The sequence below is a fragment of the Amia ocellicauda genome, unplaced genomic scaffold (genome assembly GCF_036373705.1).
Source record: "Amia ocellicauda isolate fAmiCal2 unplaced genomic scaffold, fAmiCal2.hap1 HAP1_SCAFFOLD_26, whole genome shotgun sequence".
Classification (NCBI taxonomy): domain Eukaryota; kingdom Metazoa; phylum Chordata; class Actinopteri; order Amiiformes; family Amiidae; genus Amia; species Amia ocellicauda.
Genome location: NW_027102823.1, coordinates 1,509,225 through 1,524,290, shown reverse-complemented (window position 1 = coordinate 1,524,290; position 15,066 = coordinate 1,509,225). Strand labels below are relative to the sequence as shown.

At 41.0% G+C, this 15,066-nt stretch overlaps 1 non-coding gene across 1 annotated transcript; it reads left to right on the top strand.

Annotated features, from left to right (window-relative positions):
* The first annotated feature begins 237 nt into the window (after nt 1-237).
* LOC136726873 (U5 spliceosomal RNA) lies at nt 238-352 on the top strand. Its single transcript, XR_010808254.1, has one exon. It is a non-coding gene; the product is annotated as a U5 spliceosomal RNA (small nuclear RNA).
* The last annotated feature ends 14,714 nt before the right edge of the window (nt 353-15,066 follow it).

Genomic DNA, 15,066 nt, shown 5'->3' with positions numbered 1-15,066 from the left:
ACACACACACTTTCACACAGAGACAGGCACACACGTACAGACACACACACTAACTTTCACACAGAGACAGACACACACACACACACACACACACACACACACATACATACATACATATGGAAAAGAAACAATACTTTTATAAATCACAATAAGATGTAATAAAGTACAGAAAAACTAAATGTAAGAAAATGTGATCTTTAATACACACAAATATGTATGGCTGGTCGGATGCGTCTTGGACTCGGGTTCCTCTTCATTACGTATAACGCTTTTGCCTTTTGCTAAAGCTTTCCGTGGAGGGGATCGTGGGTGAGTTTGTACCATTCTTGGGGGGCTCTGCCTTGTTGGGGCGGAGCTGTGATCCAGGTGAACAGCAGATCGGGCATAGGTGGTCATGTGGGCAGAGGAGTAGGAAGGCCGGTCAAGCAAATAAGCTTGCTAAGGTACGCAGCAGCAGCAAGCAGCCCCCCCATCCAGCCAGCCAGCCAGTCTGGCTGGCAGTGACTGAGTGGTTGACAGACGGCAAGCAACGGAATGTACGTGCTCTGTGATGTCATAGCAGTCAGCTGAGAGAGGCTCGTGATGTCATCGCTGAGCTGGCTGGCTCTGTGTGTGTGTGTGTCTGTGTCTGTCTGTTTTTCTGTTTGTCAGTCTGTCTGTCTGTCTGTCTCTCTCTCTCTCTCTCTCTCTCTCTCTCTCCCTCTCAATTCAATTCATTTGTATTGTCAAAGCAATTGGACATACATACATACATACATATATGTAGCGTAAGGTACACTTATACATTTCAATTAAAGAAGTGAATTCATAGTATCACCTTAGCACGAATCCTGGAGTCTTGTAGAACTCAATTTCTGTAATAATTGGACGCAGACACCAATTCCAAAGATATAAATTGTCAAATTTATTTAAAAACAAAGACTAAATGTAGCACTACACTAATTATACAAAAGGGAAAAACTAATTAAAATTCAACTCTAGATCAACAAATCAAAGACAAATCACTTCCGTGACCAAATCAAAGACCATGGGATCACATAGGATAACACACAAATCGTTAAACAAAAAAGGTTATAAACGCATTGACTACAATACCGGTTAGTAATTCTAGGAATCACTAAGAAACAGTTGAAAGTGCTAAATTGCAGTTTCAGAAAATGAAAAAAAACAGTAACTGATGGGATATGTAGTACTTTATACTCGAGTGGTCTATGCGATTACACCCTGTTGGTGTTATTAAGAACGCCAAGTACCAGAATGCAGAGCGGGACTGTTTTTTGTGCCGTGACTTGTCGGGGGAAAAACGCGCAGAAAAAACGGACGAGAAGGTGAAGGTAGTATGGCGGTGATGCACGCGTTGGTGAAGTGGGAAAGCGGGGTCGACAAAGACTCTTACAGCGTGATTCCCACTGCTTGCTTTCGCAATTTTGATTTATTCAGCATTGCTGATGATGACGAAGAGACGACTCGAAACTTCAGAGCAGAGTGGAGAGACACGAACAAACCTCCAAAAGGTGGATGGCCTGTCCATGAAGCGCAGATCATTATGACTGGTAACAATGTTTATTTAAAAAAAAAACATTAAAGTCTTTACATGCTATTTGATATATACAATCACAGTATATTTGAAATGAATGTTTAAGTTATTAATGTGTTGTACTTCTAACATACTCTTATAACATGGTAGGTGGTGGTGAGGGCGCTAAAACTCGTCATACTTGACTGGCATTTGTAAGAACGATTTATTGTGTGTTGTGCTATACAATAAAATCCCCCAAATCACAAAATAAATTAAACCAGATATAATTTAACTTCAGTTTTGATTCAGTGTTGGCTGTTCATCTTAATTTGTATGGTCAAAGCACAGTATTTTTATGACAAATAAATATAATCCCCAAATATCTGTGGACATAATGCAGGGTTTTATTTATTTTATTTTTATTTTAGGAAAAGAAGGCGAACTAAGAAGAAAACTTAATGACCTAACAAAAATGCCCTGTCCTAAAATGAAGAGAGTACCTAAACCAAACAAAAAACTTCAAATTTCAGATGATAGTGACCTTGATGAACCACAGTTACCGGTGAGATAATTACTGCAAATATTAAATAAATGTATTGCAGGATTGTTTTTTTTTAATCATATTCATATATATATATATTTTCATTTTAAACTCTTTTCCTCTCTGAATACAGCACAAAATAAGAAAGAAAACCGATGGAGCTTCAAGAATTAGATCCCGTCATATTCTACAGACATTTAAAGAGTCCAGTGAAGTTGAGCTACAGCAAAAAGTTAAGCAGCTCGAAAAGGAAAACACAAGACTTAAAAATGAAAACCAATGTCTTCGAAACCGTATGGTTGATGGTAAGTTTTTTTTATTTATAGCAAATAATTCCTTATCTTGATAAATGTTATTCTTCAGTAATTTAGATTCCAGAGTAATGTATTATAGTTGATCATACTGAAGTTATCTAGAACCACAATACAGACTCTTAATGTGCACTGTCTAATAGTTTAATAATACTGATTATTAAATAAAGTTTTCAACATAACTTCATAATCCTACATTAATGACTATATGCATTACATTAGACCTGGTAATTCTTGTATTTTATCTCTTTTATTTTTTTGTAGCTAATGTTAATGACCCACAAAAAGGTCAGTTTGCCAATAACATAGAGCAAGTCTCTCAAGTATAATTGCAGGCATTGATGGTTTTGTTTTCACTTTGTATTAAATATATTACTAGAAATGATTATCATTTAATACTAAGGTTTTTTTCTCCAGAGATTCCAGACCTTTTGGACAATCTGAAAAAAATTGTAACAAAAGCCACATTTATCAGCAATGAAGACAAAAGTGTGTCACCATCAAGTGGTTCTGACAGCCCCACAGCAAATTGTTCTGAATCTGACAAAGAATCACCAAAACAGGTATAACACTCTTGGTCTACAATATTACAAAGACAAGGTAAAAATATATATATTGAAAACAAATATTGGTTGTAAACAATCTAATGATGCTACATTATCAGTTATATTCATAGTTAAAGTTGATAATAAGAATGTAATTGAATTATGGGTGTCACAGATTCACTGACTTTATTATGTCTGTAAATTAATAAACTTAGAATTGAGACATACTGTGGTCTTTAATAACACATTTCTGTAACAAAATCACAGCCTTTCTGATAATGTATTCCACTTAACATAATATAAGAATAGTTTGGGGATAAACTTGTTTTTTATTTACCATTGTCTTTTAGGTGGAAATATTCCCAGGCACTGGAGTTTACATTGACAAACTGTCCTGGATCCTTGCAGAGAGGTGCAGCACGAATACGTCATATGCAAGAACCCTGACGGTTGCTGTCTTTGACTTTCCAACATTACTAAAGAGCAATCTTCGTGGTGGTGGCAGCAAGAGAGATCCAACTTCGGAGACATTAAGATCCTCATTGATGTTATTGAGGATCATATACAGCTGCCTTCGGAAGGACACGACGTGTTTCAGTTGCGGGGCTTTGCAGCCCAGCGGGACCCTCTTAATGCCGGACATCAGCTGCCCGAGCCGGTGCGGATGAACGGAGGGACGTTAGACAGCGTTACCTTCCGGGCAGGAGCAGCGAGCGGCAACACCGGGGTGAAAGTGTCGTCTAACACTGTGCCATTAGCCACTAGCTGATTGAGCAGATCAGTGGTTTTTAAGAAGATAACAATGGCAGCAGACTTGATATTTTCACACCCTGCTACCTCCCCAACCGCTAACACACACTGCTCTAGGGGGCAGAACTGCACCGGAGCGATCTTGACTCCATGGCGTCGGGTCAGTTTTTCAAAAGACGCATTCAGGGGGTCCGACCCCCCGACCCGGGAAGAACTACCGGTACTCCCCCCTCCCCTCCCCTGTTCCCCCACAATAAGAAAAGCACTGAAAACAGAAGACAAAATAAACAAACTGAAAAAAGTAAAGCAACAAAAAAACGCAGCCAAAGGACAGAGCTCTCAGCAGCACTCCCGCTCACTGCAGACCCCTCCCACACACTCCCAGCTGAGAGAGAGAGAGAGAGAGAGAGAGAGAGAGAGAGAGAGAGAGTTAGTGTCTGTCTCTCTCTCTCTCTGTAGATGCATCATAGGGAACATATGTAACAATCTCTCTTTTTGTTTACCAAAAATGAGAATGAACGTATTTCAAGTGGGTGTTGCCTTGGTTGGAAACGTTTTAAGATTATTTATGAAGTGTAAAGTGGATTTGTCTCAGTTCTCCGTAGTTTTCAATGTATGTGCCATTCAGTAGCGTTCATGTTACAGATGTGCCCTATGCAGTGGTAGGGTCAATAAAATGTCAGTAAAACTTTATTTTAGCAATTATGGAGGGGAAGAACTGCAAATAGCGGGTCCCCACTAATTATCTAACTTACCAACAACGTTTCAAATTAGGTCTTGCGAAGCTGCCAAATAATGCTGTATAATCGTATGTGTCTTCATACACCGGCTGCTATAGTCTGATAGCTTTGATTATATATATATATATATATTTTGTCTCGTGAACCACAAATGCTATTTGCTTGATTTTTACAGAGTATGTTATAAATACCATTGTTATGAAGCCTGACAAATTGTATGCTGTAATTATGAATATTTTCAAATCATTTGTTTGTTTTTCCTAACATGTTACAAATGTTCCCTATGTGAAAGATGCATTATATCTTAATAACGTCTAAACAATTAAAGATATACAGATTATTATTTTCGGTAAAGTTATAACACATTGCTATTAACTATGTGTGTCAGTAAAAGTTTAAAAAATCCTAATAATTTTTTATTGATCCTGCAAAATAGGTGTTTAGGGAACATTTGTAACATTAGGGTTACGATTTGCCATAGACGCGGAATGAGTTTGATTGCGATGTTAAATGGGGTTTAAAGACGCAGTCGCCTCGGTGCTGATTACTATTGCTGTGTTTCTCCACTTCTACTCCATGCTTGGGAACGCCCACATCCAGTGACGTCAAAACCGGTGGAAAAGCGGGCCGGTTCAAAAAAGATCAGCTGGATCCCAGGCCGAGCAGCAGCTCCGGCTCCAGCACCGGCACCATGTCGCTGGAAAAGCGCTAAGTGAGCTCACAGTGAGCTCAGTGTAATGTCTGCTCTGGTGAGCTCACAGTGTGACCTAGTCGTGAGTTCACGTCTTCACTGGGTAGTCCTTGACAACTTAATTGACTCAATTCTTGGGCTTAATTGGTCAAAATGACCATTGGTTGAAGGTACTCAGGGACTGATGTGTAGAGAGACTTATTAAACCTGCAGGATTGTGGTTTTCCCAGAACAGAATTAACCAGTGTAGCGTTATGTTGGGTGTATTCTGATAAGAGCATTTTAGCTCTGAGCTGAAGCACTGATCTAAAGAAGACCTCTCCCCCCCAAATTTATCAGATTTCCTTAACTCATCAGCATGTGAACTGGTTTACATCAAAGTGACAGTCTTGGGAGGATGGCACCAAGAATGGGCCAAATAGCTTGGAATCCCTGCTGTGAGATGTCTGGGGAAGGGGGCCTGTAGGAAATAAAAACTCTTTGAAATGGACGAGAGCCGAAATCCCGACACAGAGCTACGAACCCGTGCCAACCGGCATTTCCAAAAGATGGCATGGATTGACATCAGTCATAAATCAAGCCCCCCTCCAATAGGACACTGGGGGCTGAAACCGAAATCCAATCTCACAAACTAAAGAACCAATCACCTATTGATCTGACAGGGCTATAAAGGATAACGCACGGCATCTCTATCTCTCTCTCACCTAAACCAGTAACTCGCTGCCACAGCTCAACTTGTATCTCTGTTGCCAGAACCGGAACCAGAAACCAACTAAGTCTTTGCCAGCAACAGAAGGGTTAAACTGGGAGAAGGAGATTGAGCCGTAGGAAGAATTCTTTTAAAGGACTTTATTAAATAAAGAACTTTACAGACTGCACATGCCCACCTGTGCCCAGCCATCCAGCTGGACAATTGACTAAGTCGACTGAATACGAAAGTCATTTAAATAGCTATTTGAGTCTTAAGAAACTTGACCCTTGGAACGAACAGGGCCCTGCTTTCCTCAAAGACTTTGTCTTCAAGTTTGTGGTTAAAATACTTAATTTAATCCCTGTATTGTATGGAATAATAATAACAACTGTAAAACATAAGAGAAGGGCCTAATAATAAACACAATACACAATAGACTAGAACCCTTAGAATATAATAATACGAACATCTTCATGATTAGTATGATTGTACTTTGGATAATATATTAATGCAAGTTGATAACATATTTTACAGAAAATGGGTTTTAGGAATTGTGACCAAAAAACTAAAATAATTGCTTCAGGGACCACTGCTCCTTTTATCAAGACCAATGTATAGCCCACTTTTCTTTTAAATTATGTTTAAAACAAAATTGAAGAAGCAGTGGTTAGTTCTGAATCAAACATATTGACCCCCTCACTCAATCTGTAAGTCCTGCAGCAAACATTGGAATATGCATAGATATTTGCACAGACTGGTATAAATGTCCCTTATAACTAACCAAATGCCATTTTTGTTGTTTGAAAAGTGCCCAACATCTTACCAGTATGTCCTTTTAGTATGTCACAAAGGTTCCCTAAGGCACAGAAACTTAGAATACAGAGCAAACACAAGTTTCAACCATTGAAATACTTACTAATTTGATTGTTTCACGGACATCAATATCTGGACAATCATAAATATCAAGACTGGCCGTTTCTGGTGCACCTCCAAGCAGCACATGGATCATTGCAGGACTTCCGATATGGAGGGAATTAAGTGGTCAGGTTCTCCTTCAAATAACAATGTTTTATCAGTGATTCCTGAGGAGGGAGGAAATCAAATAAGAATACACATCAAATCACATATATATATATATACAGTGAGGGAAAAAAGTATTTGATCCCCTGCTGATTTAGTATGTTTGCCCACTCACAAAGAAATGATCAGTCTATAATTGTAATGGTAGGTGTATTTTAACAGTGAGAGACAGAATAACAACAAAAAAATCAAGAAAAACGCAAAATTTCAAAAAAGTTATACATTGATTTGCATGTTAATGAGGGAAATAAGTATTTGACCCCTTCGACTTAGTACTTGGTGGCAAAACCCTTGTTGGCAATCACAGAGGTCAGACGTTTCTTGTAGTTGGCCACCAGGTTTGCACACATCTCAGGAGGGATTTTGTCCCACTCCTCTTTGCACATCCTCTCCAAGTCATTAAGGTTTCGAGGCTGACGTTTGGCAACTCGAACCTTCAGCTCCCTCCACAGATTTTCTATGGGATTAAGGTCTGGAGACTGGCTAGACCACTCCAGGACCTTAATGTGCTTCTTCTTGAGCCACTCCTTTGTTGCCTTGGTTGTGTGTTTTGGGTCATTGTCATGCTGGATTACCCATCCATGACCCATTTTCAATGCCCTGGCTGAGGGAAGGAGGTTCTCACCCAAGATTTGACGCTACATGGCCCCGTCAATCGTTCCTTTGATGTGGTGCAGTTGTCCTGTCCCCTTAGCAGAAAAACACCCCCAAAGCATAATGTTTCCACCTCCATGTTTGACGGTGGGGATGGTGTTCTTGGGGTCATAGGCAGCATTCCTCCTCCTCCAAACACGGCGAGTTGAGTTGATGCCAAAGAGCTCGATTTTGATCTCATCTGACCACAACACTTTCACCCAGTTCTCCTCTGAATCATTCAGATGTTCATTGGCAAACTTCAGACGGGCCTCTACATGTGCTTTCTTGAGCAGGGGGACCTTGCAGGCGCTGCAGGATTTCAGTCCTTCACTGCGTAGTGTTACTAATTGTTTTCTTGGTGACTATGGTCCCAGCTGCCTTGAGATCATTAACAAGATCCTCCCGTGTAGTTCTGGGCTGATTCCTCACCGTTCTCATGATTACTGAAACTCCACGAGGTGAGATCTTGCATGGAGCTCCAGACCGAGGGAGACTGACAGTTATTTTGTGTTTCTTCCATTTGCGAATAATCGCACCAACTGTTGTCACCTTCTCACCAAGCTGCTTGGTGATGGTCTTGTAGCCCATTCCAGCCTTGTGTAGGTCTACAATCTTGTCCCTGACATCCTTGGACAGCTCTTTGGCCATGGTGGAGAGTTTGGCATCTGATTGATTGATTGCTTCTGTGGACAGGTGTCTTTTATACAGGTAATGAGCTGAGATTAGGAGCACTCTCTTAAAGGGAGTGCTCCTAATCTCAGCTCGTTACCTGTATAAAAGGGGACAATATTAGGTATAGATATCCTTAGAGAAGCCGGCGCACTAGTGGATGCTAATAATAATTGCATAATATGGACCAATACACACGGGAATAAAAAGAATACACAAAGATACGCAACAAATTGTGCTAGTATCTCACTCACACCGTCAACACCTCATATATGGCCAGACACACCACTTGGACACGTATGTCAGGAATTTCCTGATGTTTGGGCAACACATAAACTAGATTGTGGTCTGGCACAAATTGAACCTATAGTAATCCCAGGTCCAGTACACAAAGCACATAAACAGTATCCTATTAAACCAGAAGCTTTTACAGCAGTTCAGACAATTATTCAAACATTGCAAAATGAAGGAATAATACGCGAAACGCATTCAACCACTAATTCTCCAATCTGGCCAGTGGCAAAACCAGACGGCTCATGGTGACTCACAATTGATTACACACAATTGAATAAAGTTACACCCCGGTTACACCCGATTGTAGCCAATCCCAACACTATATTAAATGATTTGAAACCTGAACACTCTATTTTTACCGTCCTGGATATTAGCAATGGATTTTGGAGCCTGCCACTCCACTCTGATTCCCAAGATAAATTTGCGTTTACTGTATGTGACAAACAGTACACATGGACTTGAGTGCCACAGGGATTTCACAACAGTCCGACACTCTTTCACCAGGCAATGGCCAAGACCTTAGAAGGAATGGATCTGACACCCTGGAATAGTTTAATCATCCAGTACGTGGATGATCTTTTGATTGCGTCTCCTGATGAGTCCTCGGTGTCTTACAAAAGGCAGGATTTAAAGCAAGCCCTAAGAAAGCACAAATAGGCTTAATTAAGGTTCAATATCTCGGACACAACATTTCACAAGGACAAAAATCTATGACGCATAATAGGCAAGAAGCCATTCTAAATATGCCAAAACCACATAATGTTAGGGCTGTGCGTAAAGTTATGGGGCTCCTTAATGATTGCCGCACTTTCATCCCTAATTTCACACAAGCCACAGGTCCGATACAGGCGTTAATCAAAGGGAGCCCGGCTCCCTTGGACCCCATAGACTGGGGACATGAACAGGAAATAGCCTATCGTGTAATAAAACAGGCTCTCAGCAATACCCCCGCCCTCGGGTTACCAGATCATACTAAACCATTTCACCTCTACTGTTCCCAAGATGGGATCTATTATACAGCAGTTCCGACACGTCCCGTCGCCTATTACTCCACAAAGCAACCTACGGTAGCAGCAGGCATGCATCGCTGTATGGCAGCAGTAGACTGCGCCTCTTGGGCAGTGCAGGCATGCGATTCGATTGTAATGAACACACAGTTGATTCTGCACACAGGACACACGTTAGTTGAATTATTACACACCGGCAAATTGCGTTCAGTCTCCGATAGTAGACGAGCTAGATGGGAAGCTGTTTTGCTCCCCAGAGATAAATCCATACAAATAATAAAAGACACACGAGTAAACCCAGCAGATGGGATGTTAGGGGAGGGAGAAGAGCATACATGCTCTGAGCTGGTTCTCCAGGAGGACCACAGTCGCTTCCTAGAAATCCCCCTCACAGACCCTGACTTGGGCTGAACAGTGTCCTGGCAGGGATCCTGATTTTACGACGGTGCTATCATCCAATACCACCGCCCACCCAGTGTGGGGAATTCCATCTTTTATTTTCCTGGATCCATCAACATATAGTTCCAAGTGGCAGAACTCGTGGCGCTGACTGAGTCATTAAAAATAGCAAAAGACATTAAAGTTAACATTTTCACTGACAGTCACTATGCATTTGGAGTAGTACACGACTATATGGCAACCTGGGAACGTAGAGGGTTTATAACAACAGCAGGAGAAGTAATCAAAAATTATGAGTATGTCCTTAGTTGAATCATGGACAGATAACAAATGTATCCAAATGACACGCACCTATGCAAATGCCCTTAATAAAACAAAATGTTGGGTTTGTTCCCACATTCCACACGACACTAAGAAAGGGGTTCCAATGATCCCCATTCCAATTCCAGGATTTTCTGATTATTCACAACTTAGAGTTGCCTCTAATGTACGGTATGCATATGATTATGCCTTAGGCATCACAGGAGAATGGTACTTTAGACCAAAGATGGATCAGAATAATCAAAGCAACTACAAAGATACACCAGTCCTCCGGAGGAAAAACCCTCTGGGGATGGCTTGCTGATACCTTTGGTAATCTGGGTATGATTGTGTTACATGGATTGATATCGGTAGTTACTATTCTGCTATGTCTGTATGTTTCTTTTTTATGTCTTAAATACACTGTTCAAAGAGCATCTCAACAACTTTGTAAACCTCATAATGTATCTACTATGGTTACAGCTGCAATTAAAACACCCTCGTTGGCAGACTTTCTCTAAATTTCTACTAAACGACACCGTCCCTCACTCGGGAGGAGCAAAACTCACACACCCATTGACACAAATCTTATTCTATCCCCTTGGTTCTGGAGGCTCCATGTGACTGAGGACAAATGGATTTAGTATCAAAGGCAATAAACCTCATGACTCAAGGAAAACCAAAGGATGCATTGGAAAGATACTATTACAAAGGTCACTCTGCTCCATGAGACACCTTCAGGACATTCTGTACATTCACATTTAGGGACACACACTTATCGCTCTCCCAGACAGCAGGGACACCCTTACACTCTCCGTACACACATATACACCCCACGGGGAAGGGTTGGGATGAAGGAGCTGAAAACGCAGCGTCAAATCTTCCTAACCCCTAAGGGGATTTGCTTGTAACTGACAAACATAACTTTTTGGCTTCTTTCTGCTTTGCTCTATTGCCAAACAGCAGAGAATGAAGACTCTGTATAGGAAGTTGAAGAAAGTGTTTTGTGATAACTATATAATGTTTTATATTAATACTAGCATTAGAAGTAGTTTGTATACAGACTGAGCAGATTAGATTTAGCAGCACAAGTAAAGGGTCAACAAGGTTGGTTTGTTAGAAACTCCTGTCAGTAATGAAAGATCACACAGTGCCGAAATAGCCTACAGATGTCTGCTGAGAATTTGTTTATGACTTAATCGTTTCTCCAGATAGGCAGGAATTGTTTCTGTTAACGAGCGATTGACACTAGGTAAATGACGACCGTGGGATCGCATCTTCAAAGACGGACATCTGCTTTGGATCCATCACCTCTTCACGGGAGGACAGATCATAAAACGGACCCGGACCTGTATCTTCTGATTGGATGAACGGCCATAAGATGTTACGTCATTTTCCTATAAAGCTGCACTCATGTTGGTAAACATTAAGTTCTCACTGAAGGAATTATTCCTGACGTGGGGCTTCCGAGCGGCTCGATTAAAGTTCTATTTGCTTTATCTCCATGATTTCTCCACTTATTTCCCACACGGTTCTACACCATATAATCACAGTTTAAACGATATTAAATCAAATCACAGCCAATCAGCTTTTCTTCATTTTGAAATCATTTAATGAGAGCATTACATTTATTTTGGTAAGACTAAATTAGAATGCATATTTCCTGTAACCAACTAAACACATTTATACATTTTGCTACAAGTAAGACTTTAAAAATAGATCATGTAGTACTGTATACCCGCTGCTACAGCCATCACTGTGATTCTCTCTCCGTCACAAAAGAGGCACGTCATCAGGGGCCCAGTTGATAAGGACAGTACAGGAACCTAAAACATGCACTGCAGCAGTCACATGATTCACAGCAAAAAAAATGTTACAATACAGCTTCATGTGAAACCCTCAAAACCCAGCACAGAAGACTGGTGAATAATCATGTACTGGCACTAGGAAACACATGAAAACAAAAAACAATAAGCTCGTACCTTATCCATATTAAGATCTCTTTGTAGTGGCCTTACATAGATCATGGCAGAGCCAATGTGGATTTCTGGGTCCCTTCAATATTTCATGAGTACCCCTCATCAGGGCAAGGAATAACATCCAAGATCCTGAAATCTTCATGAGTTCAAATCCAGCCCCTCACTCAGTTTAGGATACGATTCCAAGAACTGATTTCTGAATCCTTCACAACTGCGCTCACATCCTGACATGAAATACAACTCAAATGTGAATCTAATGAACATCTTACTCACTAATAGACAACCTTGGATTCACAATAGGTTTCTATTATTTTCATTTGTATAGCATGTGCACGTAGAACAAGCGAATGGATCACAAACGGGCAAATATTCCCGATCTGAATTCCACACATTTCATTAGGAGAGGCATCTGAAAGGATTTGGGGAGCTTTCAAATTGTAATAGTTGATGATATTTCAGTAGCACAGGACAGTGCTTTAATAAAACGTCTAAAATATCCAAGGTACATATAACATTACATGTCACTCATATAGCTGTCTTGTTTTCCCAATGTTTCTTGTGCTGTGCAGTATATGTACAACTAAATAACACTTTATAAGATCTGTCTTCTAGTTGTTTTACGGTGCTGCTCCGGTTGCGCTGCGGGTTAAACGCCCAGAGCATCAGAGCGGCGGCGTCGGAGCAGCACTGGGCCCCCAAACAGCGCGGCTCGAAACCTACATAGAGCCAAACATTTTAACCTTTTGACTTGTCCATTATAACCTCAATTAAATCATTAATATCATATATAACTCTTTTAATAATCATTATTGTAATCATCGCTTCACTGCACCGGCTCTTTTCATGCTGTATTACAGCAGTGCTCTGTTCACACAATCTCTCTCTCTCTCTCTCAATTCAATTCAATTCAATTCAAGGGTGCTTTATTAGCATGACAAACAGTTTCGTAGTGTTGCCAAAGCAGTTAATATTATATACATAAATTGAAAAATAATAAAAGGTAAGAAAAATAATGTATAAATAAAATCTTAATAGACATGTACATTTACTTTATTTATACTTAACAAGTTTACAGCTGGTGCTCCTGTATGTTTTCACAGTGAGCCCCTCAGGCTGTGGCAGGCGGCTACATATTGGGCGGCCAGGGGGGCAGTGTGTCCCTCCCCCAGGAGGATAGCTATTTGTTTTTCATGTATCAATTCAGAAAATGATTTTACAATATTTATGAATTTATTAAAGAATGTGTCCCTTATTTTGGCATATTTATTGCAGTGGAGGAGGAAGTGCATCTCTGTCTGGACCTCTCCTGTCTCGCAGTGACCACAGCGCCGCTCCTCTCTGGGCAGCCAGCTCTGCCTGTGTCGGCCTGTCTCTATGGCCAGGCTGTGGTCACTGAGCCTGTACTTGGTCAGGATGCGTCTCTGCTTCGTATCTCTGACAGTGAAGAGATACTCTGTCAGGGTGTTTTCTCTGTTTAGGGCCCGATAGCAATCCAGTTTACTTTGGGAATTTGGTTTCATTGTTCCAATGTTCCAGATAGGAGGTTTTGATTATCTTTATGATTTGGTTGACTCTAATTGGGGGCAGGTAAGCAGTGCTGACCTGAAGCTGGTCTCTGTTCGCAGTATTAGCGGGGGTCAGTGCCGTGAGCTTCAGGGCCAGCTGACTCAGGGGACTCTTTTCAGGGCTGAACTCTTGGGTTTGGAGGACCTTGTACTGCAGTGAGTCTGACTCACTTTTCTTCAGGTGCACCAGAATTGCAGTGCACTTTTCTTTATATTAATGAGAGTTGGGTAGCGGCCTAATTCTGCCCTGCATGCGTGGTTTGGTGTGTTCTTCTTCTGATTGTGTAGAAAGCTCTTCTTGTTTTGTCTTTGAGTGCCTTCACTGCCAGGTTAAAGTCAGGGGTGCTGAGGACCATGTTGAACAATTTAAGCTCAGCCTCCTGCAGTTGTGCGCTGCTGTGTTTGAGCATCTCAGTGCTGATGCTGTCCGGGATGCAGGCTTTTCTGGGTGGAAGTGCCTGGAGCTTTTTAGATATTTCCTGTAGGGTGATTGGAGCATCAGTTGGGTTTTGATTATTTTTAATTGATTGTTCGAGTAATTTCAGTTTTTCCCTGGGTTCAATTTGTTTGTGTGTCAGATCATTTTGTTGGATATCTTTATAAAGCTTTTCAAAGTATTTTTTCCAAATGGTTCCATTTTGTATTGCCAATTCTTGTTGTTTTGTTGAATTTAAATTGTTCCACATTTCCCAGAACTGGATGTTTTTGATTGGATAGGTGCCTTAAATTTGTTCGTATTGATTTACACTCATCATCAAACCATGTCTGTGTGTGTGTGTGATTCTGGTTTATCTTTTTCTTTGTCTTTTTAAGATTTGCCATTGTGGCTGCAATTTGAAATATTTGATTGATATCATTTATGGCCAGATTTAGTCCTGAGATGTCAGGCTGATACTGTGAGCTGAGGAAAGAGTTGATGATGTTGGTTATTTCTGTAGAACTGATTGCTTTGTTAAATTCCTCTGTGCTGTTTGGAGCCCATCTGTATGTTTAATTAAGGTTGTACAGCTTACCGGGCTGTGTCTGTGTGTTGCTGGCCTGACTTCTGCTTTTCAGAATCGATTTGCAATGGTCATTTTGACCAATTAAGCCCAAGAATTGAGTCAATTAAGTTGTCAAGGACTACCCAGTGAAGACGTGAACTCACGACTAGGTCATACTGTGAGCTCACCAGAGCAGACATTACACTGAGCTCACTGTGAGCTCACTTAGCGCTTTTCCAGCGACATGGTGCCGGTGCTGGTGCCGGAGCTGCTGCTCGGCCTGGGATCCAGCTGATCTTTTTTGAACCGGCCCGCTTTTCCACCGGTTTTGACGTCACTGGATGTGGGCGTTCCCAAGCATGGAGT